Consider the following 13,916-nt stretch of genomic DNA (forward strand, 5'->3'; position numbering starts at 1 on the left):
GAACCTATAAATTATATTTTCCCACAAGAAATCGACCACTTTGCGTTCTCTGATTTTCTGATAAGAACCTGCTTCCACCCATTTAGAAAAATAATCAGTCAAAATTAAAAGAAACCTTACCTTTCCGGGAGCGGGTGGCAGCGGTCCGACGATGTCCATATCCCATTTCATGAATGGCCATGGGGACAAAACCGAATGTAAGGGTTCTACCGGTTGATGTACTAGTGATGTGTAGCATTGGCACTTATCACATTTTTGTACGAAATCTTTGGCGTCTTGTTCCATGCGAGGCCAGTAATATCCTGCCCGTTCCAATTTCAGCACCAAAGTTAAGACTTTGCACCTGTGTGATTGCCGCATATCCCTTCGTGGATTTCTCTCATGACATAGTCAGCTTCTAACGCTTCTAAACACCGGGCTAGTGGGCCTTGGAAAGATTTTCTATACAATTGGCCTTTCTTGAAGCTATAACGTGCAGCTTTGGTGCGTAACGCTCGTGTTGCTTTGGGATCGCCGGGTAACCTTTCATGCTCGAGATAATTGATTATTGCGTTCCTCCAGTCCCAGACCAGACTAGCCGAATTCTCCTCGTAGTAACCATCCGTATCAAGGACTGAGCTTATCAGTTGTACCATCGTTACGGACTTCGATCCTTTTATTTCCGTCGATGAACCTAAGTTTGCTAATGCATCCACTTCTGCATTATCCTCTCTCGGGATATGAGTTATTGACCACTCACGGAATCGTGCCAAAAGAGTCTGGACCTTTACCACGTATTGTTGCATACGTTCTTCTTTGGTATCAAAGATCCCGTAAACCTGATTTACTACCAGTTGTGAGTCGCATTTGATTTCTATAACCTCGGAATCAAGTCCCCGGGTAATTCGAGCCCTGCAATCAAAGCTTCATGCTCTGTTTCATTGTTAGTTAAAGGGATCGTGCTGATGGCTTACCTTAAGGTTTCCCCCGAAGGCGTGATTAAAACTATTCCGAGCCCGGACCCTTTTACGTTCGAGTCTCCAACCGTAAATAAGGTCCAAACCCCTGATGCCAATTCCGACACCATTAAGACTTATGACTTAATTGTAGTCCTCAGTTTATATTCTATGTCGAAATCACTCATTTCGACGGCCCATTTGGCCAATATGCCCGAGAGTTCGGGTTTATGAAGGATGTTCCGCAAAGGGAAAGTAGTCACCACAACTATTGGGTGGCATTGGAAATAGGGCCTCAGCTTTCGAGCGGCGACTACGAGAGCTAAGGCCAGTTTATCCAAATGTGGGTAGCGAGTTTCTGCTCCCATTAAAATTTTGCTAACGTAATAAATAGGAAACTACGTACCTTCGTCCTTCAGGACTAAAACCACACTTACCGCAACTTTTGAAACCGCGAGGTAGACTAGCAATGTTTTACCTTCTTTTCATTTCGAGAGCAATGGAGGGCTTGATAAGTACTTATTCAGGTCCCTCAAAGCCTGCTGGCACTCTGGCGTCTATTCGAAATTGTTCTTCTTTTTGAGCAATGTAAAGAAGCGATGACATTTTTTCGACGACCGGGAAATGAACTTGCTCATAGCTGCTAACCTTCCTGTGAGTCTTTGGACTTCCTTCAAGTTTGATAATTGATTCGGGATATCGTCTATGACCTTGATTTTGTCGGGGTTTACTTCAATTCCACTTTGTGAGGCCAGAAACCCCAGGAACTTACCGGATCTGACCCCGAACGCGTACTTCTCGGGGTTAAGTTTCATGTTATGCTTCCTCAGGATATCGAATGTTTCTTGCAAATGCTTAAGGTGGTCACCTGCATTCAAAGACTTAATAAGCATATCGTCTATATAAACTTTCATGTTTTTTCCTATTTCCTTTTCAAACATCTTATTTACGAGCCATTGATAAGTGGCTCCAGCATTTTTCAGCCCGAAAGGCATTACATTGTAACAATATGTACCGAAATTTGTTATAAATGAAATCTTTTCCTAATCTTCCAGGTTCATCTTAATTTGGTTGTACCCGGAATAAGCATCAAGGAAACTCATCAGTTCGTGCCCGGTCGTGGTATCAATCATTTGATTGATATTTGGAAGTGGAAACGAATATTTCGGGCATGCCTTATTAAGATCTTTATAGTTTACACACATATGAAATTTATTGTTCTTCTTAGGAACTATTACAACATTGGCTAGCCAATCTGGATATCTTACCTCTCTGACCGAACCGATTTTAAGCACGCGGGTTACCTCTTCTTTGATGAATTTATTCCTGGCCTCGGCAATAGGGGGCTTCTTCTGTCATACCGGTGGTACGTTGGGATCCAAACTCAGCTTGTGCACGGCTATTTTCGTCGGGATACCTGTCATATTCTTGTGCGACCATGAAAAATAATCAATGTTAATTTTAAGGAATTTAATAAAACCAGACCTGAGCTCGGGATGCAGTCCTGTCCCCAAGTGAAATCTTCTTTCTAAGAATTCTCCAAACAATGCCATTACTCTAGTTCCTCTGCCGTGGTTTTCGTTGCGTCCGTTTCTTACGGAACTTGGAAATATCTCGGCTCCTGATATTGTTCTAACAATTTTGCCCCTGAAATAACTTTTTCTAACTCAGGAGTAGGCGCCGGTTCCTGTAACTGCTATGTCGTGCGCTCCTTCCCTATACTACTGGAAACCGAGATTGCATTCATCTCCCTCACTGTCGGTTGGTCACCTCTTATCTGCTTGATTCCTTCGGGCGTCGGAAACTTCAGCAATTGGTGATACGTCGAAGGTACATCTTTCTTCTCGTATAACCATGGCCTACCTAAGATGATGTTGTATCCCATATCACCATCCATTACTTCGAAGAGAGTTATTTTCATTACTCCTTTAGCATTCGTGAGCAGCAAGATCTCTCCCAGGTCGTCACGCTCGTAAGGTTGAATCCAGCGAGAAGTCTTGTCGTCGGAATAATTCTTCCGGTGAGTTTAGCTTGTTCCAATACTCTCCATTGTATGATATTAGCCGAACTTCCTAAATCCACTAAAACCACTTATTTTAAAATCGAACACATTTAAAGAGATTACGAGTGTGTCGTTATGTGGTAACAGCAATCCGTCTACGTCTTCCTCTGTGATAATGATATCGTCCTCCTGGAGTCTTTTGCTATGAGTTATCGATACTTTAGCCTTCTTTGCCACCGAAAAGGTGACCTCATTAATCCCGTTCCCCCCAAAGATTATGTTGATCATTTTGCGTGGGGTTTCTTCTCCTGCTTTTGAGGATTCCGTGTTGTCTCTGTTGCGACCGTAATTGTTCTTAGCTCTATCACTCAAAAATTCTCGAAGATAACCATTCTTCAATAGCGTTTCCACCTCCTCCCGAAGATGTCGGCAGTCCCCTATCTGGTGACCGCTCATCATGTGGTATTCGCACCATAAATTAGGATCCCTCTGGCTGGAATCGGACCTCATAGGTCTCGGGAATCGTGCTTCTTTGATGTTCCTCATGGCTGACACAAGTTCCACTATAGTGACGTTAAAGTTATATTCTGATAACCTAGGGTAAGAAAGATCTCGAGACCCTGATGTTTGTTTATCTTGAAGTGATCTATTGCTTTAACCACGATCAGTCCCTTCGTCAACGGTGAACTTGTTTGCTGCTCGAAAATTTTTGCCATGGCCTTCAGTGTGCTCGTAGGGTAAAAACCGAGCCCCCTCGCAGTCCGCCTATCCGTGTCGTATTCATCCTTTGGTTTTCCTTTGTTCTTCTCCCATCCTTTGGCCGATGATGTAGAACCAGCCTGGTCATCTTTGATCCTTATCTTTGACTCGTACCGGTTGTGAATATCTACCCAGGTTGTTGCTTGAAACTCAAGCAGGCTCTCATTCAGCTTCCAGGAAGCGTCTGAACCTCTCGGATTCAATCCTTTGGTGAATTTTTCAGCTGCCCATTCATCCGGGATGGTCGGGAACAACATTCTTTCTTTCTGGAATCATGTAACAAACTCTCGTAATAATTCTGATTCTACTTGTGCGATTCTGAATATGTCGGCCTTCCGGACTTGCATCTTTTCGGCCCCGGCATGAGGTTTAATAAAAGAATCCGTGAACATTTCAAAGGAATCTATGGAATGCTTATGCAGTAACGAATACCATGTTAGGGCTCTCCTCGTGAGAGTTTTGCCGAATTTATTTAGCAATACAGATTCAATTTTGTGAGGATCTAGATCATTTCCTTTCACCGCCATTGTGTAGGTGGTAATATGTTATTATGGGTCTGAAGTTCCATCATACTTTGGAACTTCAGGCATTTTGAAATGCTTTGGGATTAGTACTGGTGCCGCACTTGGGTTATACGGTAATTGAGCATACTTCTTCGAGTTTGGGCCTTTCAATACTGGTGGTGTTCCCGAGATTTTATCCATGCGGGCGTTTACTTCCCTCATGAACCGTAAAAGTTCATCTTTGAATGAACCGTTCTCATTGTTAAGACCTAATCTGCTCCCCCCAGCCCTATCGGAGCCGACTTCACCCCTGGGAGTATTGTTATCGATTATCTGTGTTGTTTGGCCTGCGGGAACAATGGGAGGAATCGGATCGCGCCTGTTCGCATTATTTGAAGCACCTAATAGCGCCTACTTCAGTTCTGTCATAACTTGATCCTGCCGCGTAAGATGGCCTAGAATGATTGCTTGTTGCTCTTGCAGGATCCTCATAACATCCGCTACCTGCTCCCCGTCAGCACCATCGGGAGTTCTTTCCCGAAATTGTCGAGTGTACCGTCTGTCATGCACTGGCGTGGCATCATTCCCCTCATTGCGGGTGTCACTGATTGAGTCCTCGAAATGAGGTTGATCCCCTCGAATTTCAGGATTGTGTGCATCGTTAACACTATTATCTGCCATTTTTTGTGATTTTTTCTAAGACAAAAATAGTCAAAACACGTTAGTAAAAGAGGCAAGGATCAATTTAATTACACGGCTATCTAGGCCCTTGGTGGGCACCAAACTGTTTACCCGTAAAACGGTACAGTTGAATTTATATATAGTTTCTAGACAAGTGAACTAATTTGATCCTGAAATAATATAATAATCGAAGAAATATGCAATACATAGCCTTGGAATGTAGATGAAATAGCAAAGATAATGATTCTGTAAACATGGTTTCCGAACACATCAATGATGGGATCAAAAAGTAAGAGAGTGAAATTATATAAAGCTTTGTATAGAATATAATATATGTTCTTGCCAGAAATTTCGTATGTCTTACAATGATAACTGAGCTCATTATTTATAGCTATATCTAGGGAAGAAGGTCCTAGGATTGTGCCCTCATTTAATGTCAATTATGAGGGTCATTGATGAAGATGTAACGTTGAGCGTAAATGCCAAATTCTTTGTAACGGACCGTCGTTCTTAATGCTGTAGAATATTTCTTAGTAAATGCTACCGCGCGCATAGCATTTAATATACTTTTATGAACGTTATCCGTTCCGGTGACAAGCGTAGTGACTGCGTCCGGTGCTCAGTCATTCCATCTTGGATTCCACGTGTCCTCCTTTTAGTCAGCCACGCGTCATATCATATTTTACCATATACAGGGTAAACAAATATAACAATAATTTTATCCTCCAGATACATATTTGGTGAGCAATTCGAGGAATTATTATTGGTATTTATTCATTTTGGAATTTAGTTTATGTTAAATGGTAGTTGCCTGAAAGAATTGTGGCTTGGTATAATTTTGAATTGTGACGAGGGTTGAAATCTTGAGAGGCACTGATTTTATCTTTATTGCTGTATAAAGTATAAACACCCCAAATGTTCCGTTATCTCTACATTCAAAATCAAAGCGCGAAGCTTTTCTTATTTTTGACTTCTGATTTCAGAAGCCATATGTCTGTCCGTAATCTTGTAGACTGCTGAAGATATACAGATAATATATGCAAGCTTTGATTGGTGTTTGGTGCAATTAAAGTAATTGAGTTACTACTACATAAAACTACTACTAGTACTACAAAAAAAATGATTGTGTTTTGTGTCTAGACGTAATCATGTCTAGTACCGAAAATGATCGTGTCTAAACCTGATTATGCATATTGTATAAATTTTTAATCCCATTTCACGTGTCACTAATCTTTTTCTTTTAAGGATTATAGTAATAGTAAAATAAATAATACTCAAAAATTAATGTTTGAAACATATTTTTTTTGTAATACAAAAATCTATTAATAGAATAATAACTTTTTGAAATGCTTCAATATTAAGAAATATATCATGCAAATTAAGAGTGGAGGAGTTGTTAATACTTATCAAGAATTCCTCTTAACTGTTAGTTTAATTGCGGTTTTCCAAGGAAGTTTCACATTTCTTGTCTTTTGGATTTTGCTTCATGGACTTACTTATAGAAGTATCTAACCAAGTATGACAATTTCAATCTTCATTTTCCCTAAATTCATTGACTTTAAAAGTTTTGCCGTGTACAAAATCGTTCTTGAAGGTTAATGTCTGTTTGAGTTGAAGTTTAAGAGCTCTGAGTAAAAATTATAGTTTGACTTACAGCTTGTTTGGACGGTTGTTACCTATTGTTTTATATTATCGTATTGTATTATTCCTTTGAATATAATACAGTGGTGTCGTTACCTTATTTTTTTCTATCATCTTGCCATTTCTTATTATTAAATAATTATATTTTATTTTTTATCATACTTTTTAATATAATAATTTTACTCCGTATATCGTATATTTTCTTAGTAATGTTGCAAGTGTATTTGGTGCGTGACATCATAAAACGATAGCAAACGTCGTAATCTATCCAAACGTTGTTTCATCAAACAATACAGTACAATGCAATACAATACGATACGATACATTTTGAAACGACATGTAATAACAATCTAAACAAGTCGTACACGCGTTTGTCTTCATTTCAAGTGGCGTGGTCGCATTTTGCTTCTTGCTTCTCGGAAAAGCAATTTGGAAAAAATATGATTTTAACTTCTATTCTCGGACAATGGAAAAGAATATTATATTATTAGGTTCATCTAAATCAATTGTAAATCAAAAATTGAAATTCCATGGGCTTGACATTAACCTACTGCTATTTTGGAATTATAGATTCGTAGTTTAATACTTATTGAAATTATTAATAACTTTTAAATAGATATTTATACTCTATGTCGAAGCGGTTGAACTTGTAGCGAACATGCTACAATCGCCTCTGATTGAAAAGATAACTGCATCAACAATAATTGTGGAATTAATTACCAAAAGAATATAGCAAATAATCTGCTAGTACTGTATAACATGTTAAATAACATTTATTAATATAAATTTCTTTATATTATCATTGTATATTATAAGTTAAAGCCAAGAAAAATATAAATATTACTGCATTGTTTCTTGACTCTCGAACAAAGATATATGTTAGTATTATATATAAGTATGAGTGTGAAAGTCAACTCCGCATCCACGCCGCTGTTTTCTGCTTAGTTACTGCCTCTTTTTAGTCATCGTATACCGGTTTAATTAGGTAGAGGAATTTCTGTGTAAGACCTTTAGAGGTCTTAATTAAGACAATATTTTTTTCGTAATTCAACGTAAAATCTAGAAGCGGTGAAATATTAGAGAAGACTTTTCTTTGAAGAGAATATTATAGATAAGGCAATGAAACAATGATAGTATTAAGTTAGCCAAAAAATATGATATTAAATTAAAGAGATAGACCATCCAATACTTTTTCATGTCCACTCCAAAGCACAGGTAATTGATCCCAATATGACGCTACTTATAACTTTGGAAAATTCAGGAAATACTCTAAGTATTAAATTTTTTTAAACATTAAGACTCATACTTTCAAAGAATTAGATTAGAACCTTGAAATACACACTTCTAAATTTTAGATTCGCCGCCTCTGATCATACATCTTTTATTGGGTCCATGCATCATGTACTACCGCGAGGTTAAAAAATTTCTCCAGTTCTAAGTGCATATACTGGCCAGTTTTAATTATAGTGCATCTATTGTCTTAAGAGGGCGTTCAAACATAAAGTTGTTCGCGGTTTTCTGCTAGTAGAGACATTAAAAGTAGCGACAGACAAAAAGAACATAACAATTGCTGAAAGATTATGAAAACAATGATTAAGAAATCTAACAGCTAAAAGGCATTATATTGTCATTGCCCTTTCAATTATTTCTCACTTTGCGGGCGTTATGCAGTATATATGTTCCTTGCATTGAAACGAAGCACATGACTGATGGAAGCTAACTGGAAAACAGTAATAATAGGCTTTTTGTAAAGCTCAGAAAAGATGGAATATCTTTATGGACGTAAGATCACTTTGCTTCGATTTCACTCTTCAAGTTTTAAGGGATGTCGAGTAGAATTAGCTGCACAGCTTTGACTGCTAAGTATGGTTCCTCTCATTATTCATGCTTCATGGAAAGTTGAGCACGAGCGTGCAGGAATTTTTGCGAGTGCTGTCAAAATTTATAGACGTACAGGAATATTCTTAGTCTATTAATTTGTTGAGTTTCAAGTTAGAAAAGGTCATGAGTTCAATTCTAATCCATCACAATTTTTAACCATACACCTTTTAGAGCAAAATCAAGCACATAACCGATACACTAAGAGACAATTTATGTCAAGTGGTGTCAATTTTTCCTACTTATCTGTTTCGTCACAGTATTAATACATACATTTAGTAAAAATTCGACGAAGCAGTGTCGCGTGACACCGCTTCGCCAAGAGTGGATCCGCTAAGGATGTATATGTGCAAGAGCGGAGGTAAAGTATGAAGTACGAATTTAGTAACATTTGCTTAGATGTTGTTTTTGTATTAAGAAACTCATTAAATATATATAAATATTTAATTGTGAACCAACTAATAAAGACGAACTATCGCAGTTGATAGCAAATTCAGTACGCATAAATTTTAAATCCTAACTTCGCCGGCGTATATGGGAACAAGCGAACTGTTTCCTATCTCAAACTGCCGACGTTTTGGCGATTCTATCCCAGATTTGTTTTTGGATAAATGGCACAGTGAACTGTTCTCATGTATTGCATGAATTAAAGTCATATACACTAATATTGTGAAAAAGATTATACTATGACCATATATATGGATTAATTTAACCTACAAAAACAAGTCAGTTATCATTTTTGGGTTACTGATTAATTTGTCTAGAGAATTTACTTGTAATTACTTTTAAAATAACCTAATTGTTTAAATACTTTTTACACTATATAAAAACTTAAAAACTTATTCGCATTAAGGTTGTATTGGGTCATCAATCATCATCTTGCTCTAGGTTCCAATAATAATGCTTCATGAACCTATCAACTTCTCACGTAAAATATTATAATTAGTTACTACTACTATATTAGAAGAGTCTAACAACAATCTTTTAGGATCTTTTCCAACATCTTATAGTTATTTTATTATGAAATTTTATCATTGAAGGTGATTTTACGTAGTACTATTTGATGATGTAAATTTTAAACAAGAAAACAATTTGAAGTGACAACTTTTCTGCATCTTTTGGAACTTGCAAAAAAAATACATTGCTGTTTAAGAAAATCACGTTGATTGCACTGCTATTTCTGGTTATATATATATATATATCCACTATAGATAGATGAGATGTGTGCTTTTTTCACTTCTTTGTTTCCAATAAGTGCAATATTATTTTTTGGCGTTTGTCATTCTCCTTTTGGGAACTAAACTGTGTTGTCCTGAATAGTGATGAGGTGGGTAAAAGAATCAAGAGACGTCTCCATTCTCAACTTTTTACTTTCTGATCATTCTTCTGATATGTTTAGCTTTTCTTGGCAATACTCGATCACGCATATCTTTCCTGTTTGCCTAGTACTAGCTTCTTTCCCATCAACCCACTCTCTTGTCTTCCATCCGAGTTTAATTTTTATACATTAACAGTAACGAGAACTTTTACGCTATAATTAGGAACCTAAACATAACTGTCCGTAAAATGTGGATTAATAACCTGAAAAATAAGTCAAATTAGCTACTACAAGTTAAGATACAATTATATGTGAAATTCTTTACACTATCCGTCTGCTTAGTGTACATAGGTTAAATCTATCATGTTATCCCTAAGCTGAGTACTTTTTTTTCTCTGTCTTTGTCCTCCTTTCTTTTAAATTGAAGAAATTCAAGATATTGCAGAAACTAGCTCATTCTGGAATCCTTGATTGTGTAGTGTACATTGGGATTGGTAAAGTACAGAAAGAAACTGAAAGGGAAAGTGAGGAGGTCTGGTCTAAAAGAGATGAAAGCGCAGTGAGGCAAAGCACATGGAGAATGACCGTGTTTGTAAAAGCAAATTGATTTATACCAAAGTGTTTGTCAAGTGGAAAAACTACTACTTTGTCGAAAGCAGTGGACCTATTTTGGCGTTTACATTTATTTCCCCATCCTTGTTTGTTTGTTCCATCATTACACTATTTCTAGACCTTCTTCCTTTTATTCCCATTTTCTTTCAAATATATAATCTGTTGCAAGGGAAAACTCCAGCTTTAGTTTCTAAAAGTCGCCTGTATTCTTAATTCTTAAGTTCTATTTAATCAGCTTCATTTCCTTTATTTTGTTACTTAAGCCCCAACATATTTTTTCTCCATTACATTCTGTTCTCTTCGATATTATCATTGCCAGCCTTTATTTCAGAGCAAACGCACTGGATTGATCTATTTGACTACTTTGATCCAGTGCTAGCAAGACCAGTTGCAAACTCCAGCTATACTTTGTCATTTAGATATATAAATTTGGGAATTAGATATTTTTGAACTATTTCGATCTATAGAAATCTCCACACAGAGACAGGATCACCTACAATCGTCAATTTACAGTGTAGGCAAATGAATAAATAAAGAGCTTAGAAAACGAGAAAATGCAACCCCTCACTTCAGGTCCATTTCTTTGTGTATGTGCCCTTTTATAGCTAATTTGCTACTATGCAGGAAATTTTCCCACCCCGGGCTAAAAAAATTGAAGAAAAGGCACCTTAGGTAGGTGACTACTACTCCTATATGACTCATATGTATAAATTACCTGTAGCCTTGATGGGAAAACACCAACGACCGCTGAGAGCATACAATAACAAGATATTTATTCATAATCCAATAACAAAGCCACATGAGTGAAATTGTCGACTTGTGCCTTATTTTGGCCAAACAAAGAGCGATTTATGCCGTAGAAATATCTAAGCTAAACTATTATGGTCATAAACTCACTAGGACCATGTCGACAAACAAGTCTTTTTTTTCTTTTCCCCGCGGATTAGTCCGATAACTCACTTCTTTAGTTAAACACTGACCAGACAAATTTCCTCGTAAGGGAGAACATAAGACTTTTTGCCATCAAACTGAAGATTAAACTTGTTTAGACTATTAGTTGATCTCATCCAAGTTGTTAAGCGATCATCCAATATGAGAAAGAATTAACCTAGAAAGTTTTTGAAGCATTAACTATATTAACGCAAAACCCGCATAAATTTTCAAGTGATTTGTTATAGGGGCTTGCTCTTCAGATTAGTGATATTTTAGAAAAGCTTTGGTCAGATACTGGGATGTCAATAGACGAAATATTGTGAAGCATAGAAAAACTCTATGTTTGAATAATCTCTAATTTACAGTAAAAGATAGATTATTTAGCATTAGAATGAAATAAAACAAAAGAGAATATAGGATTTAACCGTAGTCAACTGAACATAAATCTCATTTGCTCCAAGTAGGACGCTACTTTTGTCGTAGGGCACGAAATCAAGCTCAGAAAATTAAGGGGGTTTAAATTGTAATGGTGCACTTCCCAGGCACTTATACTCGTGGACAATGAAGTTCGGAAATACGGGCTATATTTTTCCGAGACAAACGTGTGCTTTGCATTAAATAACGCGTCAAAAGTTTGAGTCTCAAATGTCACCTGATATTGCAACAATTGACCAGACAATATGGAAAGCAATCGGCTCATGGAAAATAGAAAATTCGAGGCCCAATATTTTGAACCAGCCCAATCCGAGTGAGACTTTTTAGGGGCAGGTGCACAAACAGCCATTCTTAATTTCTTACTGATACTATTTAGAGACTAGTTAGTACTTATTTTGTCCTGAAATTTAGAACTAAAAATCTCAACCATGACAATTCAGGACAACTGTGTCCCGAAAATTGAACTGAAAAACTAAAATTCAGGACGTACTGGCCAATTCTTCAATAGCAACCCTTAAAGAGAGGCAACCTGTTGTCATTTCTACAACTTTTTAGACACACAAAATCATCAGTTTGTCACAAGAAAACATCACATTAGCATCTTAGAAAAGACACTGTAGAAGCTTTTTACACAAGCTCACTGAGGCCTCATTTGTTTGCACTTAATGGAGGTCTGAATCTTAATCATTCAGATTTCAAACATTGAGTGTAAAAATTGCATGGGGCGTTCTATTTGATCGCCCCTTTTTAACCTGTACCCGCTCTGTTTTTCTGTAGGCATTCGTACCCGTTTTTTTTTAAAAGCCTTTTAAAAAGACGATTTTGTCCTTCTTTATTAAAAGACTACTTTCTCTCCAAATATACGCCATTCTACCGTCTCTGTCTCTCTTCTCCCGTTCTTCGCGTGTTTTTGATTTGTTTTTCTCTAAAATCAAACGGTTTTCGATTCTTCTTGATTTTTCAACTGTTTGTTCCCCAATAACATTACATTTAATCACGGGTACATTGCATTAACTTTCTGGGTTTTATTTTAGTATTATTTTTACGATGTAATTTCTGGTTTTTTTGTTTATAGTCATCTTAGTTGAATCGTTTCCCTTTTTTTTTATTTATGATAAAATAGTTTCCTAGGTTTTACTTTTACGATTGTGTTTTTAGGTTTTTTGAACGTGTTTTTGTGTTTTTTGATGAAAATTCTATAAATTCTTCAATGATTTTAAGTGTGAAGTTCATAAAAATTCATTAGAAAATTACATACTGCAGGAAAAAAACTTAAGCTGAAGTTTTAGCAAATGTACTAGAATACTTCAGCTTAATTATACTGAAGTTTTCGAAAAAAAGCTCATGAAAAAATTGTTTAATGCAGGATAAAACTTAAGCATGAACTAAATTTAACTTCAGCATGCAGGAGAAAATTACATAGTGTAGGAGGAAAACTTCAACAGGTTTGTCCTGAAGTTTTTACAAATGAACTAAACAATTTCAGCATCTTCTGCTGAAGTTTCTGAAAAAGCTCATGACAAAACTATTAAATCCAGGACAACTTCAGCATATTTAATGCTGAAGTATTAGCAAATGAACTAAAAAACTTCAGCTTGTTTATACTGCAAGACAAAGATTTCAGCGTTTTGGTGTGAAGGTTTAGCAAATTATGTAAAAACTCAGCTAGTTAAATTCACTAGGAAATTACATAGTGCGGGAGGAAAACTTCAGCAGGTTTGTCCTGAAATTTTTACAAATGAACTAAACAACTTCAGCATCTTCTGCTGAAGTTTCGGAAAAAACTCATGACAAAACTATTGAATCCAGGACAACTTAAGCATATTTTAGTGCTGAAGTATTAGCAAATGAACTAAAAAACTTCAGCTTGTTTATACTGCAAGACAAAGACTTCAGCGTTTTAGTGTGAAAGTTTAGTAAATTATGTAAAAACTCAGCTTGTTTAGTATCATGTTCTAGCAAACAAACCAAAAACTTCAGCATGTTTGTCCTCATGACAAAACTGTTGAATGCCTATGTGTCGTGCATTTAACAGTATCCAGAAACAAATTTATTCTATAACTTCATGCAAGTGTGATTGAAATATATGGGTTGATTGATTAAAACTTCAAAAACTAATTTGAATTCTGAAGATGATTTGCAATACTTACAATGTATTTTGTAATTTTGAATTTGGAATTTGAATCTGGTTCAACTTTCTGGTTTCGTGATTATGGCAG

Source organism: Nicotiana tomentosiformis, chromosome 2, assembly GCF_000390325.3.
Source record: "Nicotiana tomentosiformis chromosome 2, ASM39032v3, whole genome shotgun sequence".
Taxonomy (NCBI): domain Eukaryota; kingdom Viridiplantae; phylum Streptophyta; class Magnoliopsida; order Solanales; family Solanaceae; genus Nicotiana; species Nicotiana tomentosiformis.